Here is an 11419-nt window from a genome sequence, read left to right on the forward strand (position 1 = left end):
CAGTAATTATAGTCTGCAAATTGTGTTGTTGTTGAATGATATTTATCTGATTTAAAGTCAAATACAGTTTATATATTTGTCTGTCTATCTGTGTTGGCCCTGTGATGAGGTGGCGACTTTTCCAGGGTGTACCCCGCCTTCCGCCCGAATGCAGCTGAGATAGGCTCCAGCACCCACTGCGACCCCGAAAGGGACACGCGGTAGCTAAATGGATGGATGGATCATTTGTTGCCGTGCTTTTTTTTGTAGACACCATGCAAACATACATTTAGAATGAATCGTTCATGACTTGCCCATCACTATGACTCTTTGGCCCCGCCCCTAAGTGACGCATGCGTGGAGGATATGCGCTTTGCAGCAAAGTCCTCCTTTACTCCACACACGCTTCTAAGCCTCGGCACATCTCCTCACATCGCTACTAACTACACTTTATTCATCCTCCGTGTCAGGATAAACTCCACTCGTCTCACTCAACTTTGGAGATTATTAGGCCCGCTTAGCTTGCTAGTTGTTTTAGCGCGCTAGTTAGCTTAGCGTGCTAGTTAGCTTAGCTTGTACGATAGCAGAGTACAAAGAGGAGCTTTCTCGAACAAAAGAAGAGAACAAAAGACTACGTCAACTACTGGAGGCTGTTTTCAAGAAACCTCAAGTTGTGTTACACAGAACAGGTTTGTTTACTTCTTACTCTCACATGTTTACTAACTTTATATTTCATCATTAACATGAACATGACGTGTTAGATACATTTTGATTAATAGGTGTACTCAGACACATGATTGTTATTGTGTTATTAATGTGATTATCAGACAGCAGTCATTTCCATTAGATAATGTTCAAATATAGGTGATTTGGCACACTTATAATTAAAAAAACAAAAATAATGTTGTTTTTCATCAGATATGTACTAGTATTGTATATGTGGATGGGGGCCCTGCTTTGGAAATAATGTGTACCCCTTTCAGAGATCACATTTAGTTCCACTTCAAACATTCACATGATCCACAATGAGATGAGATGGTATAACGTGAACAGTTCTGGAACTTTCTAACTCGGGGGGGAAAAACGGGATCTCGTTGGAAGCGCAATGTATGAGCAGACGCCGTTTGGGTATAACAAAATGGTGTCTGCCAATGTAGTTTACAATGTCACTACGTCAAACTTTTTTCACCAAGTACCACCTCAGCATAGTAGGCCATAATTATTCATTAAAAACAAGGAAGACACGTTATTTAACAAGTATATTTAATATTTTTAGTTACTGTAACATTACACACAGTTTGAACAGTAACACTGTGTTTGCATGTAGGAAAATAAAACACTGCACTTAAATAATTAAATGATATTTGGCGTACCACTGGGTGATGCCCGCGTACCACTAGTGGTACACGTACCACAGTTTTAGAATCCCTGCACGGTCGGTTCAGGAAGACATGATCAATGCACGCGTGCGCAAAGACAACGTCACTTCCTTTTTACTTGTTTTACGTCAGTTATGTTCCTGCATGTTGTCACTACCATAGTTTTCTTTTTTGTCATCTTTATTTGAATAACAATGTCACATAAAAGGTGACATGCTGATCATTTAAAAATTACGGAGCCCCTAAAGGGACATGGGTACACATTTTTCTTAAATATGTATCTCGTGCGCACCAGAAACTATCTGGTGTGCACCAGATAGTTTCTGGTGCGCACTAGTTAGTTTTTAGGATGCAGCTTCCTCAGTTGACCTCTGACCTGGTCCACAGAGATGACTAATGTCTGTGTAGAGGTGGTGGAGGAGGAGCAAGAGGGGGGTGCAGCCATGGCTGGGGGGGAGGCGTGTTGAGGGGAGAAGAGGAGAGGGTGGCTGCGATGAGGAGTGGGGGGTGGGGAGGACACGTGCTGGTTGAAGAAGTTCTTCAACTCATTGGCCCTCTCTATTGTCCCCCCTACTGCTCTGGTCTTTGTCTTGTGGCCTGTGATGGTTTTCACACCTTCCCAGACCTCCCTCATGTTGTTCTGCTGCAGCTTCTTCCTGTAGCTGTCCTTAGCCTTCCTCACCTCCCGCTGTGCTGCTCTCATTGCCTCCCTGTCTCCACTCCTGAAGGCAGCTTTCTTCTTGTTGAGGACAGCTTTAACCTCCTGTGTTACCCAGGGTTTGTTATTAGGGTAGCACCGAACAGTCTTAGCAGGGCAGGTCACGTCTACGCAGAAGTTGAGGTAATCCGTAAGACAGTGAGTCAGACCATCAATGTCCTCACCATGTGGAAACGGTGTACCATTTGTCTGTCACACAATGACATCACACTCAGACATTCAGTGACAGTTTTCCAGTGTTTATCAGTGATTTTTCTTTAGTTATTTAGAATTTTGGACCAGTAAAAACCTTTTAAAAAAAGTGTTTGCGAGTGAAATTTTCTGAAATTTGTAGTTATATTCTTGCTATCGTTTACATTTTCAGAATGTATAATATTGTCTTTTAGAGAAATGCTTTGACATTTTTGTCAGGTTCAAACATTGATGACATCTATTAGACAAGACAAGAAGCAAAGAAATCAAACAGAGACAGGATTCAATTTAGCTTATGAGGAGAAATGTCTGGGCTGCAACTTTGAACAGTTTCCCACCACGCTCTGACGAGGGAGTTCCACGCGTCCTTTTTTATTTGGGCCTTTTCTGATTACATAGCTGGAAAGGATAGAAATGTAATTTGTCTCTTTTATCCAGTTATTAATCGATTAATCGAAGTAATAATCGACAGATTGATCGATTATCAAATTGGTTGTTAGTTGCAGCCCTAATATATATATATATATGTATATGTATATATGTACGGTATATTAGGGCTGGGCGATATGGCCTTTTTTTAATATCTCGATATTTTTAGGCCATATCGCGATACACCATATATATCTCGATATTTTGCCTTAGCCTTGAATGAACACTTGATGCATATAATCACAGCAGTATGATGATTCTATGTGTCTACATTAAAACATTCTTCTTCATACTGCATTAATATATGCTACTTTTAAACTTTCATGCAAGTCAATTTAGCAAAAGTGTATTTATTAAACAGTTATTAAAGGCCTACTGAAAGCCACTACTACCGACCACGCAGTCTGATAGTTTATATATCAATGATGAAATTTTAACATTGCAACACATGCCGATACGGCCGGGTTAACTTATAAAGTGCAATTTTAAATTTCCCGCGACACTTCCGGTTGAAAACGTCTATGTATGATGACGTATGCGCGTGACGTCAATGGTTGAAACGGACGTATTCGGACCCCATTGAATCCAATACAAAAAGCTCTGTTTTCATCCCAAAATTCCACAGTATTCTGGACATCTGTGTTGGTGAATCTTTTGCAATTTGTTTAATGAACAATGGAGACTGCAAAGAAGAAAGCTGTAGGTGGGATCGGTGTATTAGCGGCGGACTACAGCAACACAACCAGGAGGACTTTGAGATGGATAGCAGACGCGGTAGCCGCCGACCTCACCTTGACTTCCTCCGTCTCCGGGCCGCCGACCGCATCGGTGATCGGGTGAAGTCCTTCGTCGCTCCGTCGATCGCTGGAACGCAGGTGAGCACGGGTGTTGATGAGCAGATGAGGGCTGGCTGGCGTAGGTGGAAAGCTAATGTTTTTATCATAGCCCGAGATCCCGTAGCTAAGTTAGCTTCAATGGCGTCGTTAGCAACAGCATTGTTAAGCTTTGCCAAGCTGGAAAGCATTAACCGTGTATTTACAGGTCCATGGTTTAATAGTATTGTTGATTTTCTGTCTATCCTTCCAGTCAGGTGTGTATTTCTTTTGTTTCTATCTGCATTTAAGCACGATGCTATCACGTTAGCTCCGTAGCTAAAGTGCTTCACCGATGTATTGTCGTGGAGATAAAAGTCACTGTGAATGTCCATTTCGCGTTCTCGACTCTCATTTTCAAGAGGATATAGTATCCAAGGTGGTTTAAAATACAAATCTGTGATCCACAATAGAAAAAAGAAAGAATGTGGTATCCAGTGAGCCAGCTTGTACCTAAGTTACGGTCAGAGAGAAAAAAGATACACCCTGCACTGCCTCTCTAGTCCTTCACTTTAACGTTCCTCATCCACAAATCTTTCATCCTCGCTCAAATTAATGGGGTAATCGTCGCTTTCTCGGTCCGAATCTCTCTCGCTCCATTGTAAACAATGGGGAAATGTGAGGAATCCTTCCTCCTGTGACGTCACGCTACTTCCGGTATAGGCAAGGCTTTTTTTTATCAGTGACCAAAAGTTGCGAACTTTATCGTCGTTGTTCTATACCAGGGGTCGGCAACCTTTACCACTCAAAGAGCCATTTTGAAAAGTTTCACAAATTAAAGAAAACAATGGGAGCCACAAAACTATTTTGAAAATTTAAAATGAAATAACACTGCATACAAAGCCTTTTTTGCTTTGTGCTATGTTTAAACCAGGGGTCTCAGACACACGCCCCGGCCCGCACCTTAATATAAAAATGTAATGATAGTGCGACCCGCGATTGCGCCTGATTGCGTTATACTTGCCAACCCTCTCAATTTATCCGGGAGATTCCCGAGTTCCAGGGAGTGATGGTACTGCCTTTAGCGCCCTCTACAGCCTGCTCCAACAGCGTGCCTGCTCGGCCACATGTTGAATGCAGCTTCTGCATGCACAGTGCACACTTAAGTGACAGCAAGGCATACTTGTTCAACAGACACACAGCTTACACTGACGGTGGTCGTATATAACAACTTTAACACTGTTACGTTACAAATATGCGACACACTGTGAACCCACACCAAAAAAGAATGACAAACAAATTTCTGGAGAACATCCGCGCTGTAACACAACATAAACACAACAAAACAAACACCCAGAATCCCATGCAGCCCTAACTCTTCCAGTCTAAACCCCCCCCCCCCCCTTCCCCACCTACCACCATACCACGCCCACCTCAACCGACGCACGGAGGGGGCGCGGGTTGATGTGTGGGGGGGTTTGGTGGTAGCGGGGGTGTATAATGTAGACTGGCTGCATGGGATTCTGGGTATTTGCTGTGTTGTGTTTATGTCGTGTTACTGTGCAGAGGTTCTCCAGAAATGTGTTTGTCATTCTTTTTTGGAGTGGGTTCACAGTGTGGCGCATATTTGTAACATAACAGTTTTAAAGTTGTTTTAATTGCCTACCGTCAGTGTAAACTGTGTGGCTGTTGACCAAGTATGCCTTGCTGTCTCCTACGTTAGCAAGCAGAAGCTGCATACAACATGTGGCTGGGCTGGCATGTGATTTGTACAGGCAATAGAGGACAATTATTGCAGTACCGCTAAGGTACACTCTTAATTCAATTGTTAGGGTGAAAATCGGAGAATATTAGCCCCGGGAGATTATTAAGAGAGGCACTGACGTCCGTAAAACTTCAGGGAAAACCGGGAGGGTCGGCAAGTATGCAGCTGAGCCGCATCAGAGTGGTCAAAGAGCTGCATGCGGCTCCGGAGCCGCGGGTTGCCGACCCCTGTTCTATACTAAATCCTTTCAGCAAAAATATGGCAATATCGCGAAATGATCAAGTATGACACATAGAATGGATCTGCTATTCCCGTTTAAATAAAAATAATTCATTTCAGTAGGCCTTTAAGCAGCTGTTGTGAGAGTAGCATATGTGTGTGTGTGTGCTCCTTTAAGAATGGCAGTATTTAGGGTGCGTGACGAGTAAGTGAGTGGGCAAGTTAGGAGAGGTAGCGCTAGCATGTGCAGGAGTGTCAATAGCATGGTGGATGTCCGCTTGTGCCCTGTGGACATTATAAATAAAGTGACCAAGTTGTAACTAATCGATGGCCTCGTCATTCCGACCAAAGTGAAAGGTCTCCCCTGCTCTCCTCGACCACGGTCTGGGAGCCGACAAGCAGGAAAGGTGTAAAACAGTACTTGCAACGCGGTGCCTCCTTGTTTAAAGCGTCACCTTTATTGTTAGTTTTGAAGCCCAAATACCTCCATGTTGTACTTCACACCCTCATTATTAACCAGTAGAATTGTAGTTTTTTGCCTTTCTTCCTCTTCAAGATGTTATTGCTTGTATGCACTTTGTGTGTGCGCCTCGACCCTGTAGTCACTCAGATGAAAGAGCGGAAGCGGTACTTTTCAAAGGTGGTATCGTACCGATTTCAATTGATTGTAATGTATATAATGTAATGTATTGTGGCCAAACAGCTCAATTTTTGTTTCATCTGACATCACATGGACTAAGATAAGACCTTCTGGAGGAAAGTTCTGTGGTCAGATAAAATAAATATGTAGCTGTTTGGCCACAATACCCAGCAATATGTTTGGAGGAGAAAAAGTGAGACCTTTAATCCCAGGAACACCAATCCCTACCGTCAAGTTGCTCTGGGCCTGTTTTGCTGCCAATGGAACTGGTGCTTTAAATGGGACAATGAAAAATGAGGATTATCTCCAAATTCTTCAGGACAACCTAAAATAATCAGCCCGGAGGTTGGGTCTTGGGCACAGTTGGGTGTTCCAACAGGACAATGACCCCAAACACACGTCAAAAGTGGTCAAGGAATGTCTAAATCAGGCTAGAATTAAGGTTTTAAAATGCCCTTCCCAAAGTCGTGTGGACAATGCTGAAGAAACAAGTCTATGTCAGAAAAACAACACATTTAGCACCAATTTTGTCAAGAGGAGTGGTCAAAAATTCAAGCAGAAGCTTGTGGATGGCTACCAAAAGCGCCTTATTGCAGTGAAACTTGCCAAGGGACATGTAAGCAAATATTAACATTGCTGTATGTATACTTTTGACCCAGCACATTTGCTCACATTTTCATTAGACCCATAATAAATTCATAAAAGAACCACAAATAACCGAATCGTAAAGCAGACTCGAAAATGAAATCTGAATTGGTAAAATCCTATCAATATCGTTCCTGACATGTGACTGAACAAAGATGGACTCCTCTAGAGCATGTTTGTCTTCTTGTGTCCTGCAGAAGTCTGTGAAGAACATCTTCTCTCTGAGCAACAGAAGTGGAGCTTCAGGATGGACAAGGAGGAGCCACAGCCCTTCCACATTAAGGAGGAAGAAGAGGCGCCACATACATTACAAATGCAAAGGGAAGAAAATAACCCACTGACCTCCCATTTTAAAGAGGAAGAGGAGGAACACAGCATCAGTCAGGAGGGAGAGCATCTTGAATGGTTGGAGGAGTTCCCAGTGACTGGTGTCCCTGTGAAGAGTGAAGAAGATGAGGTCAAAGGTGAGAGTGAGGAGAAGAGAGAGGCGGAGCCTCCAAGCAGCAGCTCAACTCAACACATGACAACAGAAGCTGATGGAGACCACTGTGGAGGATCACAAGCAGACAAGCTCTTAGCTCCACTATCAGATAGTGAGGACACAACGTCACACTCTCCTGACACTGATGATGAAGACTCTAAAGATGATAAGACATGTCACACTGACAACACACACTTCACATGTTCTCACTGTGACAAAACGTATCTTAGTCATTTGAAAAGACACATGAGAACACACACTGGAGAAAAAACGTTTTCATGTTCAATCTGCGGTAAAGATTTTAGTCATAGGCACGATTTGAAAATACACATGAGAATACACACTGGAGAAAAACCTTTTTCCTGCTCAGAATGTGGTAAAGATTTTACTCAAAGCAACAATTTGAAAAGACACATGAGAACACACACTGGAGAAAAACCTTTTCATGTTCAATCTGCGGTAAAGATTTTACTCAAAGGCAAAATTTCCAAGCACACATGAGAATACACACTGGAGAAAGACCTTTTTCATGTTCAATCTGCGGTAAAGATTTTACTCAGAGGCAACATTTCCAATTACACATGAGAAAACACACTGGAGAAAAGCCTTTTTCCTGCTCAGAATGTGGTAAAAGTTTTGTAACAAATGAAAACTTAAAAGTACACATGAGAACACACACTGGTGAAAAACCATACTTCTGTTCAAGCTGCAACAAAAGCTTATGTCACCTAAAATCTTTGAAAGCACACATGAGAACACACACAGGAGAGAAAGTGTTGAGTTGCAGTGTGTGTGGTGAAAGATTCTCTTCTAAGTACCAGTGTAAGAAACACAAGTGTGCTGGTGAGAACAGCAGCAGCAAAGTTAAAAGAAAACTTTAACTTTGACTCACTAACAACATCAGCACATATAACATGTGTGACATCATTGTTGTGTGTGTAACACAATCTTGTTATTATGCTTATAACATATATAGAGTAAATACTTCAGATTAGTGCTTTTATTTCAGTCAAGTACATGAGTTAATATACACATTTGTGTACTTTAAAATGAACAGAACAATTTGACTGAAAAGGTGAGAATAAACAGTACATAAAATATATTACATACAATAAACATTTTATGTGTAGAAATTCATAATTCACTTTTATACTTATTCATAATAGTGTTTTATATATGTTTTTTTGAAATAATGAAGTGTTACATATATTATTTTCTAATTGTAGATGATTCCATAGATGAACTCCTTTATATGATATACATATTTGTTTTACATGTGTTCATACCTTTGCTTTTGAGTACACATAAATCCCTCTTAGTTCATATTTACTGGTTCACATCTGAAACATCTTCTGGACCACTTCTGGTAGCATATTATTATTTACTTTGTAAATCATTAGAGCAGTTGTCTTTTATACAATTTTAAAATGTGTGACTTTATGAATCATTTGTTGGGTCTCTATAATCCATTCTATTAATTATCTTTATTACTCTCTTTTGTTATATGAATATTGTTGTGTGATTGTTTTATATGTATGTCCCCAGACCTTTATGCAATAAACAATGTATGCTTCAACTAAAGTTGGGTACAATAAATGTAATTAATATTTGTGGGTATGTATTTTATTCTATTTATTATCGCAGTCAATCTTTAAATGTTTTCTTTATATGACTTACATGTAGTTTCCAGCTTGCTTCATCATCTAGACTAACTCAGCCTGGAGGATGTGTGTAATGTTGAGATGTATTGGAGATGACTTGGTTTGTTTGGATGTTGTCAACCTGTCAATTGTTCTATTTAAACATGTTGTCAGATCTCGCGAGAGAAACAAGCAACCAGCTCTATTACTTCTTCTTCTTACTGGCAGTTTGCAGCCATGACTTGAAAGGTTCATACTGCCACCTACTGGACTGTATAATGTAGTGTGGGCCATAGGACGGAAGCAGGAAATCCCGTTAAGAACCTGTGGAGGGCAACAATACACCTAAGATGTTCTACTAGTCTGCTGGAAATAGAAAGAAGAAGAAGAAGGAGGAAAAAGCAAGATGGCGTTTGATGGAGAAAGTCTAAACGTGGGCATTATAGTTCTGTATTTTTAATCAGTGCATACATGTGCACATATATGTCGTTTAAAAGAGTAAACATCGTCAATAATTGTTTGTATCCGTAAACATTAGTCTGAGCGCATTTGACGCTTCTTCGCTTGTTAGCTAGCTTAGCTTGTTAGCTGCTAACAAAGACGCGACATATTCGTACAACTACGCGCGGAGTAAGAACACAAAATTAGTGATCAAAACACATCGCTTAGTTAAGATCAAGTGTGAGTGTAAAGTGTTGTGATTGTGTGAAAATGTACGAAAGAACGATAGCAGAGTACGAGGAGGAACTTTGTCCAACAAAAGAGGAGAAGGAGCGACAACATCGACTACTGGACGCTGTTTTCAAGAAACATCAAGTTGTGTTACACAGAACAGGTTTGTTTACTTCTTACTCTCACATGTTTACTAACTTTATATTTATTTATTACCGCCATTTTTAAATATGTTGTATGTAAGAATATGGGTGTTGTTGATGCGCGTAAGTCTGGTACTTGCAACCACGTGGTTGCTTAGCTACCTGTAAAAATTAGTTACTTATCAATCAATCAATCAGTGTTTACTTATATAGCCCTAAATCACGATTGTCTCAAAGGGCTGCACAAGCCACAACGACATACTCTGCTCAGATACCACATCAGGGCAATAAAACTCAACCCAGTGGGATGACAATGAGAAAACTTGGAGGGGACCGCAGATGTCCAGTCCATAGTGGATCTAGCATAATAGTGTGAGAGTCCAGTCCATAGTGGATCTAGCATAATAGTGTGAGAGTCCAGTCCATAGTGGATCTAACATAATAGTGTGAGAGTCCAGTCCATATTGGATCTAGCATAATAGTGTGAGAGTCCAGTCCATAGTGGATCTAGCACAGGGGTCGGCAACCTTTACCACACAAAGAGCCATTTTGGCAAGTTTCACAAATTAAAGAAAGTAATGGGAGCCACAAAAAAAAATTTTAAATTTAAAATGAAAAACACCGCATACAAAGCTTAAATGCTTTGTGCTATGTTAACCAGGGGTCTCCGACACACGCACCGGCACGCAATTTAATGTGGAAATTTGATGTGAGTGCAGCCCGCGAGTTTTGAATGAATGGCGCTTGATAGCGTCATACTTGCCAACCCTCTCATTTTTCCCGGGAGACTCCCGAATATCAGAGCGTGATGACACTGCATTTGGCGCCCTCTACAGTCTGCCCTGACAGCGTACCTGCTCGACCACACGTAGAATGCAATTTCAGCTTGCTCACGTAAGTGACAGCAAGGCGTACTAACTCAGCAGCCACACATCTTACACTGACGGTGCCAATACCCAGAATCCCATGCAGCCCTAACTCTTCCGCTCAACCAACGCACGGAGGGGGGGGTTGATGTGTGGGGGGATTTGGTGGTAGCGGGGGTGTATAATGTAGACCGGAAGAGTTAGGGCTGCATGGGATTCTGGGTAATGGTTGTGTTGTGTTTATGTTGTGTTACGGTGGGATGTTCTCCAGAAATGTGTTTTTCATTCTTTTTTGGTGTGGGTTCACAGTGTGGCGCATATTTGTAACGTAACAATGTTAAAGTTGTTTGATACGGCTACCGTCAGTGTAAGCTGTGTGGCTGATGAGTAACTATGCTTTGCTGTCTCCTGTGTGTGCAAGTAATAACAACATGCAACATGTGGCTGGACTGGCACGCTGTATCTAAATGCTATAGAGGACAATTACTGCAGTGCAATTAGGGCACGCCCTTTATTTAGTAATTAGAGTGTAAATAAGATTATTTTTTCCCTGGGAGTAATCTATGAGAGACACTGAGATCCATAAGTCTCCTGGGAAAATCGGGGGGGTCGGCATGTATGTAGCTGAGCCGCATCAGAGTGGTCAAGGAGCCGCATGCAGCTCGGGAGCCGCGGGTTGCCGACCCCTGTTCTAGCATAATAGTGTGAGAGTCAGTAATAACTCAGAATGTGGTAAAAGTTTTCTAACAAATCAACAGTCAAAATCACACATGAGAATACACACTGGAGAAAAACCATTTATGTGCTCAATTTGTGGTAAGGTATTCTCCCAGAAGGGA

The 11419-nt window shown here is 41.6% G+C and overlaps 1 pseudogene; it reads left to right on the plus strand.

Moving 5' to 3' along the window:
- The first annotated feature begins 329 nt into the window (after positions 1–329).
- LOC133640710 (gastrula zinc finger protein XlCGF8.2DB-like) lies at positions 330–8798 on the plus strand (annotated as a pseudogene).
- Positions 8799–11419: the final 2621 nt, after the last annotated feature.

Source organism: Entelurus aequoreus, linkage group LG23, assembly GCF_033978785.1.
Source record: "Entelurus aequoreus isolate RoL-2023_Sb linkage group LG23, RoL_Eaeq_v1.1, whole genome shotgun sequence".
Lineage (NCBI taxonomy): Eukaryota > Metazoa > Chordata > Actinopteri > Syngnathiformes > Syngnathidae > Entelurus > Entelurus aequoreus.